Genomic DNA, 23,041 nt, shown 5'->3' on the forward strand with positions numbered 1-23,041 from the left:
CAGTGAACAGTTTCAGCCTTGTTTCATTGGAATGACCCATCATTCGACCTGGGGTGGTTTTCCCTGTTGAGAAGCAATGTTTCTGCCAACTCAAATCATGGGGTTTTTCCTCCAAACTACATAAATCCTTTGAGCCCACTGCTGTTACCCTGATCATTAAGGGACGGAGGATATCCAGATCTAATCTATAATATTGCCTAGAGCTGAAAAATCCAGACTGACTCTGTGGCAGGTGCTAGGTTTGAATCCTAAGTGTGTCAGCCACATCTGCCACTAACACACTGAGCAGGGCTGTGCTAATTCACTGCAGATGATCAGCTGGTCCAAATTTGATTTAAGCATGAAGTGTAGACCAGTAGTTTACAGCCCCTCTCACTCCCACCTTGCTTCACACCAGGGCAGAAGCCAGCGGTCAAACTACCTCCTAAAACATGGGGGGAAAGAGTGTTTTTAAATTCACAAATGCCTCTTGAAAAAGCATCTAACTCCTGCAAATAGAGACGTAAGAATAGCCAAGTTTGGTGGGAAATAAAGTTGTAGCAAAAGCAGACCTCCAAAGAGGGCAGCTCATCAATGACACCAGCTTCTAAGGAAAATGGAGCATCTTCCTTAAATATTTCCCTTGTGTTGAACACTTCAGTCTTGGGGTTTTCTCTCCTGCTTTAGTTTTCCTGACTTTGCCAAATCAGCCTCCATGACCAGCAGAATTCTCCACTTTTTCAACACCAAATGTATTCATAGAAAGTAGATTTTTGGCTGCCACTTTCAAAGGAGCCTGGTTAAGTTAAAACTACCAAAGTGCATTTACTGTCTCCAAAAAGATCCTTTGAAAGTCTCAGCTTTCACTTTTTGTAGCCTGTCACCCAAACCATGGACACCAAAACAAAGCTTTAATTCTTCCCCTCCTCTTCCTCAAAAAGCTATATTCAGCTTTATTTTTTATGCCTCTTGCTAACCTCTGCACATTCGTAGGCTGTGGAGTTGCTTTGCCAGAGCAGAGCAACTGCAAATTCGATTAACACCCCTTCTTATGTTGTTCCCTGGTGCCAGTCTAGACTGAGCTGATGAAGCAAACATGGGTGGTAACTGGCAGTGATCTGGACTTCAGCTCCTCTTTAAGCAATAAAAGATGCACATGAAACTGCAACTCATGTCAGTGGGTGTTTCAGGCAGAGAATAGAGGGTTGAAGTCACTCTTGTGCCATCCAAGGTAAGACGGACATGTCTCCCCTGCCTGGGTTCCGTGGGGCTGGAAAGGGCGATGTCAGCTCCAATCAGGGCAGATACAGTCTTCCTGTAGGTCATGATGGATACCACAGCATCCACCATAGGAAGGTCAAAACATGTGGATTTATGCCCTGCTTCTGCAAGGCACGGACATGGAGCGCAGGAGATAAGCTTGTTTGATCCAGCACTAGATTTGCTGTGATCCTCTAGAGGCAGAAGAGATCTTCCCCACCAAGCCATGGAGGGAAACTCTTCCCTGGGTCTTGGTGAAAAAATTCATTTTAACATTCACTGCTTTCGCACATCTTGACCAGCCCTGGTGCCTGACCCACTTCATCTCCCATGGTCATCGCTGAAATCCTCACAGCAGGCTTGGAGCGGCTACCGGAAACTTCCCAGATGGAGCACCTAGCACGCCATTAAAACCACAGGCATCAGATGAGGCCAACATAGCTCAGAAAGCAAACTGGGAGAGGAGACATCCAGATCTCCATCACTTACTAGGGCTGTCTGGTCAGTGCCATCCTTGTCTGCCTCTGTGTGGTGCAGCAGCTGATCGAGGTGCAGCTGGTCCTGGACCAGGGCATGAGAATATTTCTTATGTGGAGATTATTCCTCCCATTCTGACTTAGGATGACATATCTAAAATTTAAAAATAAACAAAAGAAAAAAACATATTGCTTTAAATATATATGAGCCCCTGAAGTATTTTACGCCAAGTTTGAGTTTTATCTTCTGATGGTCAAAATCAAACATACACAGTAGGAGTAAGCTGACATATAAAGCAAAACTGATTTGGAAATGCAAAAAAAACCCCAATAATTTAGGCTCCTGGCTTGCAAAAGTTTAATAATGAATTAGCTGTCAAAACTTACTTTTTCCTGGAAATTGTTTTAATGCCTCTGAGCTTTTGGGCCTTTTCTGACCATAAAAAAGAAAAACTAACCCAAAAGACACACAGGGAGAAACTCCCCATCCAATTCAAGCCTGTGTATGTAGTGAGAAGGCTGAAGGGAGAGATTCCACATCATTCCCCTTTGAACTTTACAAACCTGAAATTTTTTTCAGGTGGGAAGAACTCCAGCAAATATCCCTTGATTTGCGACAGAGAAGGTGAGGTCTGCTTGGTCCCTTTCCTTCCACCAGTCCCAGCTATTTAGGAAAATGAGGTTGTTAATGGAGTCAGAAACAAAATGGAATGAGGTTTCCTGCCCGTCATGGTCCAGGAAGAGATCTGATGCATTTTAGTAAGCATTGCAGTTGGATATAACACAGTTTCTTCTACCACTGGTGTAGAATGCCTGGAGTGTAACCCAGAGATCCCACCCTGTCAGATAGAACAACTGTTGTGGGGGGGAAAAAATCTATCTGTCTTCTCTGGATGCTGCGCCAACCTGGCACCAGGGCAGGGCATCCCTGGTACAGTTTCAGCTGCAGCTGCAGGGACATAAACGTAAAAAGAGAAGCAACATTTTGTGTTCCATAATGGAGATGATCAAGTTTTTTTATGCATGAAAGGAATGCCAAATAAATGCACAGCATGGCATGGAGTCTGGGAAAAGGATATGCTTGGTCCTTTAAAAACAGTGATGGAGAGACTGGAAAAAAAAATCTCCCTAATTCCTATTTTGAAACAGGTTATGGATCTGGGAATTTCCTCTGCTGGTCTTTTCCCCTTCCTATGTCTTTGCTTACATTGCCTGTCCTTGGTGAACCAGCTACAGCTCCTAACCCTACTTACCAAATTGTTAAAGGTTTTAGCCATGGTCCTTGCAGAATCAGGGCCCAGGACAAAACGGGTCACAATATTCAGTAAGGGTCTGCAGTTAAATTTCTTCTACTCTGCAAGAGAATTCTGATAGTTATTAAATAAAGAGGTATTTAAACAGTGCAGGAGAAACACTAAATACTCATTGACAGTGAGAAAAGACGCAGTAATGATGCTGGGAGGCAGAAAAGCAACCTCTTTTTTATCTTTTTTCTTATTTGTTATTTTTTGGCAAACAAATTGAAATATCCTTGATGGTGAATAGGGGAATAAAAAGAGAGAGAAGTTTTACCTATGTTTACCCCCACCAAAAATCATCATTTGCTGTGTAGGAAACACAAAAACACTCCCAAACATGAAAATAACCATCAACAAGCAGATTCCCCCACATCTCATTTCTCATTTAGGTATTCCACCATATGAAGAATTTTAACTACCTCTAGGTTTCTGTTGCCACCACAGCCAGCCAAAGGGATGCTCATCTTTGCTGAGGAACGCCAAAGTGGGTGGACACAGAGGAGGGAACTGGAGCTGTTTCTGTCCCTGTGTACTTCCATTGACACGACAATTTTGAGCAAATTCAGGACACTTCTGAAGAGTTCATACGTAAGGGATTAAATAAACCTCTGTAGAAAGGAAATGCAAATTCAAATCCAACATATTTTGTTAGTTTAATTACAGTAGCTATGAAACATAACTCAATTAAGCTTGAAAAAAAGCCAATTACAGAACTTTCCTGCTGGTTTTTACGAGCTGTGTTGATTTTTCTTTTCCTCCCTCCTTACCCCTCCATATGCCCCTTGCTGATTTTTTATGATCTGTTCTAGAGCAACACAATACATCTCCTGTGTTTTCTATCGAGTGAAAAAACCCTATTTCTCTGATTAGGTCTGCTCTCACTCCAAATCCATAGCAGAGGGGTAAGAAAAAGTTGGTGCAATAAGCAAGCAAACAAAAACCCAAACAAAAAAATTTCCAGCAAAGCGAGATCAAACAAAAATTCCCCCACTCTGATGTGTGTGTTCGACTTTCCCACCATGTTACAAAACAGCCCAGTAATGATTAATGTCCTCTGTTTTCCACAGACTTTGCAGACATGTTTCGTTCCCAGCTGCACAGATAGCAGCATCCATGTTGTCCCCTGCTTTCTCAGACTGCGTGGGGAAGAGACACAAAAGCTGAGATGCTAATATCACCTCTTCTGTATATGGGTGCCTCTCATTGATGAAGCTCCCATTAATGCCAACACACTGCTCTGAACTGCTGTGATGCCATAGTGGGATAATTGCACTGATTTCAGCAGAGCAATGCCACAGCTAAGGAAGAAATTTAGCCCCAGAATTAAATTGCAAAGAATATAAGATTTGTCACATACTAACAAAAACATACTATTTTTTTTAATACTCTGGGCTCCAAGCTAAAAGCTGTCAGCAAAAGCTGTCTGAGAAAGACACACATTAAACCCACAGCAAGTTAAATAGTGCATCATGTGCCCTACGAAGGGCCAAAGCCCCTTCTAACTGCTCTAGCAATTGAGCGGGGCCATCTTGTACTGGAGAAGTTTAGATGTGTCTGTGCAATGGAAAATAACTTTCTGGTTTATTTTCTCATGCCAAGAGGCAATCAATTTATTTTTTTTCCCAGCTTCTGACCCAAGGCGTACAGTTAGCTCCAAAGTATAACCGTTTTTGTGTGTCAAACCTATCTTGCAAAGGAACAAAGGCTTTTAAAGGAGAAGAAAAAGGAGATCAAAGTAATATACTGTACAGATTGCTGTAAAAATGAGCCGTAGTGTAAGACCTTGTGCTTTAGAATTCACTATCGAGGAACTCAAATGTGTATCATATTTATTTATTCTGGTAGGTAAAAGAAAAAAAAATGAGTTTATATTCATTTCCAAAAAGCTGCAGCATGATGCTATGTACCAATTGTGCCAGTCCTGCTTTCTGTAAAATTATTGCCTGTTTTCATACTCCACTAATAAAAAAGAAAAAAAAAAAGGAAAGTTAATTTTGCAAATCCTTCATTTACAGCTACTGAAGCTGACTGGCAGCGGTGTCAGGGCAAGCAGACTGACATGTTTTGTGCCTGAGTCATGACACTGGTGGGCATGTTCTAGTGCAGAAAACCTGGACACAGGGTGTGGGTCAGGTAACAGTGCTCACATCGTGCTCCTCTGCCTGGCCTCATGGCACCGCCACGTCCCCGCCAATGGTGGTGAGTGCCATTGCCTCTCAGCCAGGGGAGGCTGGGACTGCATGGAAAGGTCTGCACCAGAAGGTGCAGAATAATCAGCTTCTTGCTGCTGGGGGTCACTGTCTCCAGATGGGGTGGCAGGCGAAAAGGCCCCTTTGGCTGCAAGACACCAAAACAATTGTTGCAGCACCTTGTGCAAGGGAAGCACAAGAGGGTCACTCTCTCATCATCTTCTAGCACAAACCAGGAGATAAATCCTTGCCTGATTGGGTGGTGATGGGAAAGACCTGACCAGCGATATTGTCGTTAAAGACAGTGATGCAGGACAAATTTGGTCATTCTCAAACAATTGGGGCTTTCCTGCAGTTTTGGACATGTTTCTATTCTTTTGATGGAAGACTTGTTCCCCTTTCTAGGGCGAGCAAGCCAGGGTGGGCTGTGCTCGAGAAGATGGAAGAGATGCTTTTACAAAGTGTGTTCCTCTACATTGCTGCTCCCTCAGGGTTAGTTTGAATATAACCTACATGGCAAAACTTCTGTTTGGGCAAGAAGTTGCTAGTGATGTTAAGGGTTTTCTATCTTGGCTACAGGCCTAATGTGACATCTGAGCAAGCTGATGGGAAAAAATAATATTCTTCTGATTTTATTGGGATTTTCCTGAAGTCATCTAATAATGAAGATCTTGAAAAAGAATCCAATTATTCAATTTCAAAATGTCATCCTCCACCAATATGATTTCCTAGTTTCTCTTCCCAACTGTAGAAATATTGTAGAGGAACAAACATAGTATGGAAAAAGTCAGCAAGAAAGAAAAGCAAGTACATTTGTGATAATGATTAACAACTTTTCTCATGTTCTCAAAAAATATTTACTTTCTCTTAAACCAGGAAGAGCGCCAGGAAGAATGGGACTATGGCAGGGCATGGGAACACCCCTGCCTGCAATATTTTTAGCTCTAATTTTTTTTTGACCCAGTTCCATCAATGTCTTCGAGGACCGTTTGACCACATGCACCCAAAATATCAGCCGGCCACAGTTGTCCTAGACTGCAACCATTGCTATTTGTTTCCACAATAAGGGGAATATTAATCACTAGATTTCCTTTTTCACTGCAGTTACAGGCTTGCTCTGAATATTAAAAACCCTGAGGATAAGGAGAATCTGTGACCTTCAAGGCCACCAAATAGCTCGGTCAATTCCTGCCTCTGCAAAGAGGGAAACGAACAGATGAACTATGATCGTGTCCTTGCACATGCTTATCTGCAATTAACAATAACACCTGATTTTGCCCCACACACAAGGTCAATGAGGTAAAGTCAGCCACCAGCTAAAACCAGAACCCAAACTTACAGGGAGTTCAAGGTGATGTTTTGGCCTTAAAAACCATGTCCGAAAGTTATCAGGAGGTTTGTTCCAGAAAAATACAATGTGAGGGGAAAAATAAGATTTGAAAGAGCTCCAGAGCTCAGTATTAACTGCACATGTGGCATTTTGATCCATTTCCATAAAGCATAACATAATATTTGCTAAAGAAGGAGGTGGAGGAAGGGGAAAAAAAAGACCACAGTTAATATTCTCCTTCGGATCCCCCATTTGCTGATTACTCTGCAAGCTGTGTAATTGGGTGTCTCTGGCAATATGATGAAATGTGCCACAAACATCAAAAAATGGTGCTGTATTAAATCTGCTTTTCATAATCTCTTCTCATTTCCCAGACTTGAGACATTTTATTCAATTTTTCCTGACTAAGTTGATATGTAAAGCCATATAAACAGATCAATGCAAATAAATACATATATGTTTTTCAAATGCTCATCGAAATGCACTCATTACAAAGATTTGCACTGAGGCTGCCTCACACCGCTGTTAGCCAAAGAAACTCATTTTTTAAAATGTTGCATTAATTTTAAGAATAGTTTATGGAGCTACAGGCTACTTCTTTGTATTTCGTTAACAAGCCCAACTCTATCTATCATGTTTCAGCCTTATCTTACCTGATTAGGAAATCATTTCCCTATTTGCATTAAGGGCAAAAATCTATGCAAAGTCACCATAATGTTATTCAAGCCCCAGAGTAGCAGTGAAGATCCTATTACACACCAGGCTAGCTCTGTTTTCAGGCGCTGCAAGTCCAGAAGGGACCATGCTGGTCTTTTATTTTAACCTGCTGCAAGGCACATGTCAGAGAAACCTATCTCGCCTTTGACAAAGCAAATATTAATAACGCCTAAGTGACTTAAATACCTGCAACTTTTGTCTGTATTTCACCTGAGGCTTTTCCATACATTTTACTCGGTCTCTTCAGGATTTGTAGCCCCCTTTTTCTCATGAAGGCTGGCTTTTTGCTCAGCCCTGGGAAATTCTTCAGCTCCATTCCTCTGGTCTCTCCCACCGCCAGTCCAGCATCCCCAGGCAAGCGTGACTGCTCGGTGGAGTGAAGCCCAGCCTCCCCGCTGTCAGACTGCAGCCAATCCTTTGCCTTTTGCAGTTGATGGAGGAAAATACTTTAGTTCCTGTTGTGGCAGGATAGTGTCCAAGTGCAGAAGTGGTAGGACTGCACCTTACCAACACCAGGCTTCCCAGATTAGACCCAGAGCCTGAAAGGTGTTTAGCTGTCTGACTTCCATGAAATCAATGAAATAGTTTGATTGACAGAAGTCAATGTAATAGTTTTCTCCAAGCCCTGATTCACCAAGGACTCATCTGGGCAGTTCAACCAGGATCTGCAATTGTCTCACCCCCATATTGCAGGACTGGGAGCAGGGTGTCTGTATTGCGCCCTTGCAGCCCTAATACTGCTTCTTTTTCACAAACCTGTGCCCCAAGTTGTTTTCCTGCTGGGAGCAGGGCAGCGCTGGGACAAGCCAAGACCATTTCTCAACTTTGCTTTTCCTGGAAGCCACCAGACCAGAGGCCGTGCTTGCCGACCTTCGAGCTTTCAGCAGCATCCACTCTGCAGTTTTGCAAATCACCTTCCCAACAAGTACTGAGCAGGCAATGCAGGGACCTAAAGCAAAGTTAATTCACTGACACACAGAGGCAAAAACAATATCCAGTCCACCAGCAAGGTACAGATTTCCTTCAGCTTGGCTTTCGTCAAACACATTCTCTCTGCATTAGTAAAGCACAATATCAGAGTGTTGGATTGCACTGTATGCACAAGAAAACACATGGGCGAACTGGTAAACAGCGGTGCAAGGTTATTTCAATAAACAAAGTGAAAGGTCCACTAAAAGATGTTGTTGGTAGGATTTTTCATCTCCTTGGAGATCAAACTTCCTCCTCATGTTTTTTTTTTATAGGAAGCATAAAGGAAAAACACATCACAGAATGACTGGTCCACTCTAGGACACAACTGAGAAATCTGGGTAGGTTTATAACAGCCAGCATAAAATGATACAAACTGACATAAAGTGCTCCATGTTGGTGACACTGTGCGGCACTGTTTTCCACTCCACCACACGCTGAGACCATTCAGCTCCCAGCAGAGCTCACCACAGTTTGCAGAGCCCCAAACTGTGGGGTTGTTCCTCTTGCACTGGCCAGAACTGGGGCACTGAGTGAACAAACCCAGGATCACTCTGCCACCTGCAAAGCAAACTAAGGAGGTCCCATTTGACAAAGTGCACCATTACCTGGGGGAGCTCCTTTCCACAGGACATTGGGAGGCTAAAAGTTACACATTATTGGACATGGGGATGGGATCTGACTGGAGCGATTCCATATGAAAAGATGCCCATGGGGTGGCCCATGGGATCACACCACCATCAGGAAGCTCAGATGAAGCACCTGCTATTCCTAGACTGACTTCGGAGCTATAACTTTTGAACAGCAAGCTTTAAGCCACCCCTTACTACAAAGGCACCTGCAAGCACAGTTTAAACCCAAGTGCAATATTTACGCTAATTTCCCCATTATTTCTTTCTTGTAGAGTCAATTAATAGGTCGCAAGCACCACAAAAGCTCTGTGAGTTAAGCCAAGTGGCCCATCTCAGCAGATCGGTGGCCATGGCCAGGGTGGATGTCAAAGACAGGAGACCATGTCTCCAAGGACTCCCTGAAAAGGAGCAGACAAAAACAAAGCAGTTCTGAAGCTGGCTTAAAATCTCTATGCAGGTCTCCTACAGCTGCCCTGGGAAACACATGGGAAAAACTGAAATCCACTGTGTTACCCTGGAAAAACCTTTGCTGATGGATTTTCATGTGTACAGACTTGTTCTTTAGTTAAAAAAATGAACTTTCCTGTAACAAGATAAATCACTCGCCTTGTGGAAGCGGCTCAGCTCCCTTCAGCTTGTGGTTGCTGAGGCAAAAAAACCCACTCAAAACTTATGTGTCAGCTTCAGTTTTGCTTCATGTCACCAAAAAAAAAGTAATCTGACACGTCCCATAGTCCAGCCTCCTCCCTTCCCCAAGTAAAATTGGGACGCATCTATTAAAAAGTTCTTGTGATTGCCCTGTGGAGACCACCAAAGATGAAGCTCTTCCCCTGAGAGATTATCAGCTGTAAACAGACCCACATGTGGAATTAAGGACATATCTACCACTGTGTCAAGAGAGAAGCATCACAGCTTCCTGAAGACTAGCCCTGCTCCACCCCAGCCCTCTCCCGGCAGCTAAGCCATCCAATGAGTTTGCCTCACCTTCCCATAACAGGCACCTTAAAGGAAAAAAAAAGCCTTCTGATCTACTCTGACACATGAGATATCTCTCAAACCCTCCATAATGTCTTAATTTCCTCTCCTTGCTCTCCGTGTAGGAGACAAATACTCAGGCAGGAATGTTTCTGAAGTAAGACAAAAAAAATTACATTAGCGGGGAACAATGGAGGGGAGACCTGATGGAGCAGAATTGAATTAGTTTTGCCTTTGGAGACACCCACAGAGAAAAGAAAGGTGTCTGAGTTGCCTCAAAGTAATTCCTCTTTGCACGGAACTCCTCTAACCGGCTTAAACAAAGAGAGATGAGAGATATGCTTTTGATTTCAGCCCCATTTCCCTAATTTTGTTTATTTGCTTTGCTTCCACCTGCATTTTTTAAGCCCCTCCACCTCCCAGGACGTTTGTAGGGCTATGTTACCTGCAGGAATGTGTCATGTCTCCACCAGGTCTCAGCACAAGAGTCGGGGCTGGGAGGAGGCTTCACATCTGCCCACGTCCTGCAGCTTTCAGCAAGGGTGAGGGGGAAGGGGGGAAAGAAAAGAAAAGCATCAACGAAGATGGAGCTGTTGCATTTTCAGAATCGAAATTTAAGGGCAAATTAACCTGGAGCACCCAATAGCAGCACAGGGGGCTGCAGGGATAAGCAAGGGGAAATGGGAAAGAAGGGCAATGGGAAGAGATTTTCATGTAGGGAATCTGGAAGGGCTGATATCCCGAACAGCTAGAATTTTATCTAAATACTTTTTAGGTTGAAACAGATTATTACATATTTTCCCCCACTTCATTTTTAACTGAAAAAACCCAAATGTTTCTTTTTAGCACTAAACGGAACTTTGTTAGTGGACCAATTTCTTTGTCTTTTCATTTCCCAACAATACCTGAAAAAATCACTGCCAAAACAAAATAACCCACTTTTCATTCACCTTTACTTAAAAAAAAAAAAAAGTTAAAGTTAAGCCCTTAAACTCTGAATTGGGACCTCAGCTCAGCCCCTCCAGTTGGCCTTTAAAACACTGCTTTTTGGCATGTCTCTGGGGGGGACAAGGGGCTCCTATCTGCTGAACTCTCAGACTGTCAGGCCAAACAAAAGCAAGCACGGCTGTCTTTTTCTTGAGGATGAAGTGGAACACACACCAGCCAGGACGTCTTGTACATTGAAAAATTCCTGTGTTGTCACGCTTAACTAATAAATTGTCAAGCTATGTAAACAGGGCCGGGGATGATATTTATTTATTTATTTATTTAAAAGGGGGCGGGGGGAAGGTGGCTTGTCTGCAGGTTGCTTGCCAAATGCGTGTCAAGCAGTGGAGGGAAGGAAAAATCAACAACAAAGGAGTTTAAAGACAAAATATTAAGAACCCCAAATTGGGTGAAAATTGCTTTCTGACAGATATCACCTATTGCAAATGAGACAGAAATACAAGTAATCTTGTAAAATGAAAGCCAAGGACAGACTTGTACCTGCCTTAGATGAATAAGTATCCCATTATCTTGAAGAATGAGGGCCCCAGGCTGTGATTATGCCACTATTGTATTCTAAACAGCATGGTTTGTCAAATGGAATAAATCCTAGCAAAATCAAATAAAAAAGGGATCCAATTTGAAGCCCAGCATACAATTTATTATTTTGTTTAATGTCACCCTCTCGATGTTACTGATTATTGGGCAAATAGTGCCGTGTTTAAGCATGTGTTTAGAGTCGCCTGTCCCCCTCACAGGCTCCCAGCTGTCACCCTGACTGTCACCCAGTGCTGGCGAGCTGTTTGCTGACACTGGTAGCCATCACTGAGCTCATCGGCCTTAGCAAGGCTGGCCATGGTATAGGCCAGCACCATGGGGAAAGAAATTCAATATTTGGGTTTCTACTTGGACAAATCTTGAGGTTACTTTGAGTCATGCAATGAAGAGCATTTTGCACCATATTGGGAGTGCCAAACCAACCAGGAGCTAATGGCAGACAGTTGCATCATGAATTTATGACGTAGAAGAAAATTTCTCACCAATCACCTCTTTTATGGTTTTGGGGTAACAGCCCATTTCCTAGTGATTCTTGAAACAGTTTCTCCTCTTTCAAAGGTACCATCCCTTGTTTTATGATGTCTCAACCTTGTTTAAAAAAAGAAAGGAGATGAAAAGGGCCAAATAGATTATAACAGTTATTAGGTTTTTCAGAATAGATGTTTGATTTTGCTTTCTCTGCTTAGGTCACAGGGTGGGACAGGACATGAGGCTGCCTTTGCACAAGGTGGAGGCATTGCTGCAACATTGGAATTATGAGTATTAAAGAGCTAGATCTAGTCTTGTTTCGCATTCATTTGGCTTCCAAAAGCTGTGTTGCTGTCCTGGAAAATTCCTCAGAGAACTGCCGCCGACATCTCCCAGTTACGCTCGGCCGTGGGCGAGTTCAGGAGAAGCTAGTACAACCACAAATGCAAAACAGAGGGAAAGAGCAGGCTCGCTGGTCTCGGGCATGTCCTTGGGGAGCAGTTTGCCGGGGAAGGAGCATTAACGTGTTCCCTATACCCTGCCTCACCTCGGTGGAGTTACTGCAATTTCTTGACATGGCTTTGAAGGTGCACTTTGTTCCCCAGCTGTGAGAGCAAGCTAATAACACCGCCTTTAACTGGCATAATCTATTCATCATGTTTTCATTTGTATAAACCCTCGAGTTACATAAAAAACACTGGTCTAGAGCAGAATGGGAGAAGGAATATATGACTGATACATGTGGATGTTGACCACAGAGCATCTTTTGCCCAAACATCCTTTGTGATTCTCCCTTCTGTTCCCATAACCCTGTCTCCTTGTGCTCACCTTGAATGAAGAGCGGTTGTTCATATTCTGGTACTTTAAATGACTGAGGAATATTGGAAGCATGAGTTTTAAGTGTGAAAATACAGCAATTTGTCAGCTCCTTTGGGCAGGAGCTCTTATGCATGCAAGTAGATTACCCTCACCCAACAAGGGCTGATCGTAGTGGGGAACAACATGACAAAGTCTAGGAGTAGTAGCAAGGAATGATGGATTTAAAGAGTCAAAAAAAAAAGCGAGCACATTTTATTTAGGCAAGGTTCCAACTGAAATCAATAAGAACTACAGAATGTAGCCTCATAGTTTGACTTGAAAGCATAATTTGTTAAGGACTATGAAAAAACAGAGGAATTTTAAAAAAATCTGATTTATTTTGCATCATTTTGCATGGGCTATTTAAGTTTCCTGAACCTCATTGCTTTTGGACATGGGAATATCATTTGCTTCCTGTTTCATTCAAGTTTCACAGTATTGCCAACCATGAGCATCAAGAAAGTTACCCTCGAGTCCCCAAAATAACTAATGAGATTTTGTCATGTAGATAAAGGACTCCTTGACTTCAGTATTTGGCTGTCAAATTTCTGTAAACCACACAGAAGAAACTCATTTAAAAGCTGAGATGCCTTCATATTCACAGGGCTCCAGAAGCTGCAGTTTAACATGTTTGGCTTTCACCCTCCTCACTCTCCAAATATTGCAAACTCTGGGGAAACAGTTCCTTATGTTAGATTTCTATTGCTTCTGCTGAGCACTTGTTAGTCAACAGGTCTCTTGACAAAGTTTTCCTGATACTTTAAAACAGGCAAGGGCTACAGAAAAATGAAATAGCTACATGTAGTCATGACCCAGAAAGCTAATTTGTTCCTTTCCCCAGCTGTTTTGATCAGCCCAGAAATTGTATTACCTGCAAGACTTCCTTTTCCAACAGAAACCAGAAATGATGGCAAGGTTTCTGTTTGCTTTGTGGGGAACAAGTGAAAAACATTCCACGCCCACATAGTCTAAATACATTAGTCAAACGAAACCCAGATTTCCCTACATGAATCTGAATAGCTTACCAGAAACATTTATTTTCTACTGGAACATACGCATTGGTCCATCTGTTGTGTCACAGGTTGGGAAAGGTGAGGACACTGGCCCCTTCAAGATCTTCTCTATTATAAGGTCCTAACCTGTAAAAAAGACATAAGTATCTTTCAGGTGGAAACATCAAAAACCTGTATGCTCGTAGCTTTCTGAAATGAGCACACGACTATTTCCCTGCGGAATTCAATACTACTTGACTCCATTGCCCAGGCAAGCTCAATGTGTTTGTATTTTTGTTTTATACGAAAGTAGCTTCAAAAGTTTCCAAAATATCTTCTCTTTCAGAAGTATTTTGCCTCCATTGGTTTTCAGAATACACTTCCCCCCCACACCTTATTTTCAAATTCTTCTGCTTTTCTGGAACTTCTGTTTCCTATCATCTGGAACATTCAGAAGCAAGCCCCAAATATTTCCAATTAAGTTCCCACCAGGATGCCAATCCCACCTAAAAAAAGGAGAATCCCCCCAATAACAACAACAAGAATGCCCAGTGAAAGCCATGAAATCCCATGGGAAAAAAAAAAAAGAAAAAAAGAGAATAGTCTCTCCCTAATATAGCGGTTTGCACCTTAAAATCCTCCAGCAACTTCAGCATTAACCACGATTGCCTTTTTTTTTTTTATTTTTCCCAAGCAACCGGGCTGCCTGCCCACGACACCCGCAGCAACCCCCTGATCCCCTCTCCCAGCCTCTGTGCCATGGGGCGAAGCTTGCAAGGGCCCACCTCCCCATTCAGGGCGACGATTATGCTTCCCCCGCCACGCTGAAAGCCCTGTGCGGAGGGGCGGGAAAGAGGGGAGAAGAATCCAAAGGCATTCTGGCACCCCGGCCCGATAAGAAACTTTAGCCCTATTCAGTGGCTGACAACCGCTTGTAGAATATGATCTTAATCCTGTTTCTAACATTCTTTCGCCCTTCGGCCGCCCTATTCCTGGCTGTATTCTTCTAACCGTCGCTTTAGCAAATCCCCCAAATAGAATTACTGGGGGGAGATAAACATCAAAGGGAAATTCAAGAAATCTACAGTAGGTTCACACAGTAGGGGGAAGAGGGGCAGGTGGGGGCCGGTGGAAAGGGCTGTCTCTCCCCTTGCCCTGCATCCTTTTCTGGTTGCATTCCTAAGGGCTGCCTCGCCGGCTCTCCACAGAGCGGCCCCACAATCCTGCTCAGCAGCGTGCTATTTTTAGTATTTATTTTTTATCCTGCTTGAGACTTTTTTCCTTGGGAGGACAAGAGCAAAGCACATAGCCATTGTGTGTGAAAATAACCATTTCCTCAGAGAAGTGCATCACCTAAATGGAGAGATGGAGGTAGGAGAAGGAGAGGACATTTTCCTGGTAGGAAGCAGAAACAGGGACACACTGAGGGACTTGCCCTGCAGCATGCAAAAAGTCTGCTGTAGAAATTAAATGAGTGAAGATAATTTGGGAGCTTCCAGTTATTCCCAGCCAAAGCAGGAACCTTCAGCACTCAGAGACATATAAGTCCCATGGCCTTCCCTGAAGAGCTTCCCAACATAGGTTACCAACTCCTGCATGAGAGGAGCCTCCATCTGAGCCCATGAGAAGCATTCATATTTGTCACACAACTGTGAGCCTCCTCTGAGTGTAATTAAAACAGCACCATGTGCTATGCCTCTGGGGTCAAGGAAAATATGGGACTCTGAGGACAATGCCAGTCTGCCCATCCTGTCTCACTTCAGTCCTCTAGAAACCAGGGACCTGCTTTCTGCTTACTGTACAGTTGATGAAGTATGAGCTCCTACCAACCCCAACTTCAGATCACAGAATCAGAGAATCATAGAATCATTAACATTGGAAAAGACCTCTAGGATCATCAAGTCCAACCGTCAACCCAACACTACCGTGTCTCCTAAACCATGCCCTGAAGTGCCACGTCTTTTAAATACCTCCAGGGATGGTGACTCCACCACCTCTCTGGACAGCCTGTTCCAATGTCTGACCACTCTTTCAGTAAATAAATTTTTCCTAATACCCAATCTAAACTTCCCCTCCTGCAGCTTGAAGCCGTTTCCTCTCGTTCCATTGCTAGTGACCTCACTACAACCTCCTTTCAGGTAGTTGTAGAGAGTGATAAGGTCTCCCCTCAGCCTCCTCTTGTCCAGACTAAACAACCCCAGTTCTCTCAACCTCTCCTCATAAGACCTGCTCTCTATACCCTTTGCCAGCTTCGTTGCCCTTTTTCTAGCATGGCCAAGGTGAGGTATGGACCAGATATCCTTGAAAGACCACTTCCAACCCAAATCGTTGCTTTAAATACTGTGATTCAAGAGGAACTGCCTTACAACAAGGCACAGAAAATTTGGGTCATTAAAGAGAGTGCAGATAATTGAGAGAGCTAAGATATTGCCAGCATTGCAAAAGCAACCCCTTACCAACTCTACCAGGATCACCATCTTTCTTGTTGGGTCTGGTTCATAGTTGCGTTCACACTAGCTCCATCAGCACTTTCTTCCTAGCAGCTGCAGCTGACAGCTGCTCCAAGAAGGGCACAAAGACTATGGAGCCAAATTTTTCTTGTATAAGATGATGGTATGACAAGGGACAAAAGCCACCATTTGCGTCTTGGGAGATTTGGACTGAACATTAGGAATTCCTGATAGTGATGGTAATATAGCCCTGGAGCAGGACACCAGAGGTGGGGGTTCTCTATCCTTGGAGGATTTCAAAATTTGGGTAGGCGCCGCCATGTCCAACCTGACCTGGTGTTGGCAACAGACTTGCTCCAGGAAGGAAGTGAGTCTGAAGAGTCCAGAGATGCCCCAGCACCACCCAAGCATGGTCCTCAGCTGCCAAATATTTAAAAAGCAGTTTTATTCTGAAAAAAAGCTGTTGCAAGAAGAGCACTGTGAGACTGTGTAGCAGCTCCCAGCAGGTAAAAATCTGATCAGCTATAAAGAATAGAGAGACCTAAAAATAGAGCTCCCACTACCCACGCTAAAAGATTAAGAAACAGGGCAGTCTTGACCTTGAGCAAGTGAAACATGCCTGTCCCACTGCTGTTGTATCCACTGCCCCATTACATGTGGTTTGGAGAAAAGGCTTCACATTCTTGGTTCTGGTTTTCCTGTTTGTCAAAGGAGGCTGACTATCCTTGTACATTCATTGATCCTCTAGATTCGCAGCTTGTCAGATTTACCCCAGACCTCAAGAGCCCAGATGGATTGCAATGGATCATCACCCACTATCAGGGTATGAGTTATGGTAGAGTCTCTACAGCTATTTCTCTTGCAGTTATACGTCAAAACTTTTTTTATTCAATGCAGAAAACCTTTGAATATAGCACACTGATGAAGAGGTCCACCTTACAACAGTTATTTTGCTTTCTTTTAACTCATTTACGGTTTTGGCATCTCACCTATGCAGAGAAAGTTCGTGGGGGGAGGAGACACGTTCCACATTTTCATCACATTCAAAAAGAGGGAAAAAAATCACAAAAGAGTGCCATTTTCAGCCCACACAACTGCTGTTACAGATTTTTGGTATAAATGCTTGATTTAAGCCATACAATACCCATGATGCACTTTTGTAACCACAGACAGCCCTGATAGACCCCATAGGACATGGGGATACATCTTCTCTCTACTCATCTCTGGTTAGACCTGGTTAGAAGGAAAAGCATGTCTGGCTTTGAGCACCACTTCAAGAAAGATGTGTGTTAGCTGGAGAGATCCCAGAGAAAAGTAATGAGAATAACTGGAAAACAGCGACCATAGAGAAAAATTAAGACTATTGATGTTGTGTAACCTGGAGAGAGAAAAGCAAAGGGAGTTTCAGATATATGCCTGTTTTAACTACATAAAGAGCTGTTATAGAGCAGGAACTAGTCCCTTCACTATGTCTTCAGAAAAGAGGGCAAGCCCCAGGCTTAGAAATATATTCTTTGAATTTTGCTGATCAGAGTATATCTGGGGTTTTATGCCCTGTGAGAAGGTCCGAGGTCTCTTACCTCTTTGGGATACTCTCTCTCCCATGTCATTTGATATGTTGGGAATAGTTATTTACTTCTCACACTTTGTGTGGCCTGAGGACTCAGCTATTGCTAGACTGGTCCCCAAACCTCTGATCCAGACTAGATTCATAATCTAGTCTGTCACCCTGCACATCGCAAGCCAAAGGACTTCAGTGAATTAACTCCCCCTTGAAAAAGGGAATCCATCCTGCAGTCTAAAGTCTGCCAACAAGGAGGTACCCCCCACCTTACCTTCAGCAAAGTGTTACTGTGGTTAATTACCCTCACAGTCCATGTTAATCTCGCTATGAGACCCTGTCTCATCCTAAGGCTCATACCTCCTTCTCGGATTGCTTGAGATTTCACCCCTGATTGCTGATGGCATCCATGGTCCTGCTGGTTATGAAAAGCTCAGCTAGATCAGTTGCACAGGGAGGCTTAAGTGTTTCCAAGACCATAATGAAAATTCCTTTCTGTAGAAACTGTGACCCAGACATGAAACCCAACTCTCAGTGGGAGACTTCTAATTTCATAGGAGACAAAAGCCAAGCACACTAAAAAAATTTGTCACTCTCTTGGAGAATGGGGATTTATCACTCAGGTGTGAAGTGCTCCGTCAGCCTCCACACATTGGTTTACTTAGGAATGTTTTTCTTGGGATTTATTTTAAATCAACAGAATGGGTTTGGGAACACTTTGTGTCTGCCTTGTCTGGACGATGGGACAACCAAAATGTTGGGCAGTTTTCAGCATCCCAGGCTCCTTTCTTGTTTCATCCTGAAAGTGTTTATTTGGACTTAAGGACTAGTGTGTTGAAGATTTGGGAGATGACCACACACCACTCACCTAGATGGTGCCTCCAGGCACAGAAAACGACTGAGGGGACCACATCCTACCCATAGAAATGAGGAATTCAGCCACCTCAACCATTAACTCCATTTGCTGTTTATCTGATGGCAACTGCATTCTCCAGAGACTGCTCTGTATGTCCAAGAAGCACCTCCATGCCTGGCTTGATGTCAGGATGTATAAGCCCAGCATCAAAGCTTCCATCACATGGAAAATAGTAAAGATATCCGGGTACAAATTGTCATTTAATTTCACCCCTGAAAATGTTAGCTCTGATTTACATTTAAGTAGAAAAACACTCTGACAAAGTCTGTGCCTAAAGAAAAAACATAGTGCGTAGAAATAATCACCTCTACCCCCATGGGTCACCATGAGCTTATCAGAGAGCAGGAGAAATCAGGGAAGGGACATGGTGGTACAGTCTTCATATTGATATCACAGCTTTCTGTTCTAAAGTCCCAGTTCACCTTTTTCCCATGAATTTGCCTAGCGATCTCTCTGCTCTGTCCCTTCTCAAGCAGGCCAAGCAAGAATGTGTCCATATTCAAAACGCTGTAGAAATGGGTTACAAATTTGGTCATCCACTGTGTCCAACACAAGACATGCTTTTGTATGGCCAGGCTCAGGACTGATCCTGCGTGTTCATGCTCAGTACTTTCAGGCTGAGCACCACTTCCGTGTCCGGATGAGCCCCAGGATCCCATCATATTCCCACTCCCCTTTCCCCAGGAAAACAAGTTGAAGAGGAGAGTAAGAGGAGCAGGATTTGTGGGCTGCACAGCGCCCACATGCTGCACAATGTGATCACAGAAGCAAGGATGTCCTCATGCCGGGGAGGCCCTCGCCCTTTCTCAATGCCAGACCATTGCAAAAGCAGCTTCTGGTAGGACTCTGGTTCTCATTTATTTCTCCTGGGCCTGTCCATGCTTCCGCCCATTAACCTTGCCAAATTTTAATTCATTCTTAAACCAGTTCCAATTAAATGGCTTTTCAATCAGTTTGATCGCAAGTGCTCTTGCCAGAAGTGCGGCACACCCGTGAAATCAGGAATTTCCTGCAGGACAGCTACTTTCTGAAAAAAAAATTGGATTTTCTCTTGGAAAACGATCAGCTCAAAACCAGAACTACTTGGCCTCATAGCCAAAATTTTCCTTTTTATTTCTTCCAGAGTTTGGAGTAGATTCTTCCCCTCCCACTAAAATTTTGTTCTCAACAAAATATTTCATGGATAAAAAAGCAAACCAAAAGCACTCTGCCCTGGCCCGGAGTTCAAACAGGCGGGAATTTTCGCACAGCTGAGACCTGGGGCTTGGAAAGGCTCTGGCTTCTTGGCAAAGCCTGTTTAGTAAAGTTGCTCAGAGCGCCCATGTTTGCCAAGGCACACCTCAACCAGTTTAACACTGGGGAGGCTAACCCAGTTTAAATAATTTCTAATATAGATCTGCTAAGGCTTTCCTTTCCAGTAAATATTTATTTTTTGTTAGCAGCAACTATCTGGGAGACATACTTTCAGGGTTGGCTCTTTTCCCCTTAGCCTCTTGAGGACCAAGTCCCGATTTTATGTGCATCACATTTTTTCCCTCATTCGACACTCACCAGTCCGGAGGATCGCTGTCATTTATTTGAGCAACAAGGGTGCACCCGGTGTTTATTCACCAGATCAGATTGCTGTGAGATAGAAGAGCTAGGCTGCGCTCCCCCCTGCTCCTGATGCTGAGAGATTAGATGGGGAAGCCAGATAGCCTGGCTCTGGAAGCAAGCAAATGAGCAACCCTAAATACCTTCCTAGACCCAGTGACCGTAAGTCCTTGGCAGTGACTGGTCCTTGTGGGATAATGCCAGGAATAGGCATATTAAGCACATGAATGTCAAGTCCTAATTCATCTCTTTAATGTTGTACAGTAGCAGGACTGTACCCCCCTGCTGTGGTGTAATTTCACGCTGAGGAGTCTGATGGGGCTTCCTGCAGACTGATCCTTTATGGATCAGAAAACTCACTTTCTCTTTGTGTTAGAGGGCTCAGAGATTATCTTATTAACCACCTCCGTCCCAGAGCAGATTAAACACTAGGCTCTGCCTCTTCTGAGGACTCCTTTTAGCGCTTCTTTCCCCCTCCTATTGGTTCATGTCGCAGAGGTGAAGAACAGTAAACATCCAAGCCTCTACCAGAAGGTTTCACGCTTACGTGAGCAGATGGGCTGTTTTGCATTTTCTTGTCTCAGATGCAACACTGGCCTTGCTTGAACCCTAAATGAGTTTAAGCAGCTTGGTGCATCCACATTAGGGCTCCTGTATCCCCTTTCCAGGTTCTTTTCTCCTGTCCCCAAAAGAGGCAATGTTTAAACTACTTCAGAGTGATACCCTACAGATACCATCAGCCCCAGAGCTACAAGCTTGACTGCAGGAGCAGGCCCACCTCAAGCACTAGACTCTGTAGAACCTGGCCAGCTGGAGGGAGGGCTTATTATTATCCACCATCTCAGTCCACCAGAGTGTCACTCATGCATTGACTTAACAAACGTCTCCAGGTGACACCATGGGGACAGCAGGATGTGGCAGTGACCGTTCAGGATATTCCTGTGGCCTCTAAAGGTGTCAGGCACTGCACATAGGTCAGGAAAGGGCTGCAGTAGGGAAGGCAGAAACCAAACGTATTCTCAGACACTCCTCAGGATGGGGGATTTTCCAGTCTGAGAAGACAAAAGCCTTCTGCTTTCACCACCAGACCATGGGTGCCTACCCGAATGATGCCAGAGGCCACCCTGTAGACATGTCCCAGCGTGTAAGAGGGGATGGTAGTTTATAATCTCATTTCCTGGGCTAGATGCCCTTCTGGTGCCCCTCATGCTCCATGTAAATCATCTGGAGATCGATTTCTTTGGCTCGCAGGGCTGTTCTTCCCTCAGCTGCTTCTAAGAGGCTCCTGCCGAGCAGGGAGCTTGTCAGTGAAGACAGTCCCAGGACAGTCCCACCAAAAAACCTGCAATTTAGTCTTGATTGAACAAAATGCTGCATCCCAGGCCAGGCTTCCATCCACATGCAGTTTCGGCAGACTGGGAGCGGCTCTGGTATGCTCGCATCTCCCATTCAATGCGTATGCACTTCCCCATCCATCAGCACCATTTCCTGAATCAGGGTCATCCCATCCCTTTGTTACTTCACCTGATGCACTTAAAAAAAGCAGTTCAACACAGCCCTCAGTGGATTTCAATTATTTTTAGGATATTGCTCATATCTGCTCATGTTGTGTCAAGCTACAGACCCAGTGGCAAGTTTCACTGCCACCAACAGCCTTTTTGAAGCTAATGAAAAATAACATACTTTTTCTCTGCAGAAAATAGCATCGCCCGGGTCTTATCATGGCAAATTATTTAATGGCTCTCCAAGCATTAAATAGTCCTTCCTTGTCTATAGGGCTGTGTAAATCTCTTTCCAGCTGCTCTCCTGCTATATTGCTGAGCACCCCAACTTGCAAAGCAGTGCCACAAAATACAGCCGTAGCTGTCCCATCCGTCCAAGCAGGGAACTGGAGTGGTCCCTCACATTGCTGGAGGCAGAGGGCATCATGACCCCTCTCCCAGGTTCCCAGTTCTTCTCCCCCTACACAGGTTCTTGGGAGGATGCAGGATAGCAGGATTCTGGCTTAGGAAAAAAGTCCTGTAGTCCTGCCTGAGGACACAACAGCATCCCAGCGGGATCCGAGGAGGACAGGCAGGTGCTGAGCCTGCAGCCCACCCCTGCTGGGAAATGGTGCAGCACAGAAAACACCAAGCCCCCAGATTTCCAGGTATCTGGTCCCCTCTTGTTTGCAGAAGAGGGAAAGCCACTGATCCCATTTGCATTACAGCCTCCCTAGGAAAGGGGCAGAGCTGGGACCCAGCACCCCACATGAGGCCCCAGCACCCGCAGGACAGCCCAGGGCAGGAGCCCAGCTTGCAGCTGTCTCTCCCGCAGCCACTGTCAGGGCCACAGCGACATGGTCAGAAAAACGGACCTAGCAGAGGGAAACTGCTAAGTCAAGGGCTGTTTTTAAGAATTTGATCATTAATAGGGCAGTTGGGTCTTCTCTTCTAATGCAGGAAAAATAGTGAAGGTTTTGTTCTCTTAATTGCAATAGTATTCTTGTTCTTATTTTATTTTTCCATAAGGGAAGAAACAAATCCCTCTGTACTACCCCAGCTTTGCTTAGAGTACAGCAATATGGCAAATGGACAGCAGTGAGAAACCTCTTCTCAAATTCTTCAGGAGAAACTGAACTTTTTTTTTTCTCTTTTTTGCAACCAACATACTTAAGAAACCCCTGGAGTAAATGTGCAACTTGAACACTTCATTTCTGCATTTACAATCTGACAACTCTGTCCTTTGCCCACGTGAGCTGGCTCAGGTTTGGCTTGGGCTTGGGCTTTCAAGCTGTCTTTCCAGCCAAGCCTATGAAGGTGATGGGAGAAGGCTTATGCAGGTGATTGAGGAA

The 23,041-nt window shown here is 44.1% G+C and overlaps 1 long non-coding RNA gene across 1 annotated transcript; it reads right to left on the reverse strand.

Moving 5' to 3' along the window:
• Window positions 1-4,830: 4,830 nt before the first annotated feature.
• On the reverse strand, window positions 4,831-7,597 carry LOC142058374 (uncharacterized). The gene is made up of 2 exons (XR_012660942.1): window positions 7,436-7,597; window positions 4,831-5,350 (listed from the first exon to the last, which is right to left on the reverse strand). It is a non-coding gene; the product is annotated as an uncharacterized LOC142058374 (long non-coding RNA).
• Between the last annotated feature and the right edge of the window lie 15,444 nt (window positions 7,598-23,041).

This window comes from Phalacrocorax aristotelis, chromosome 6 (assembly GCF_949628215.1).
Source record: "Phalacrocorax aristotelis chromosome 6, bGulAri2.1, whole genome shotgun sequence".
NCBI classification, from domain to species: Eukaryota; Metazoa; Chordata; class Aves; order Suliformes; family Phalacrocoracidae; genus Phalacrocorax; species Phalacrocorax aristotelis.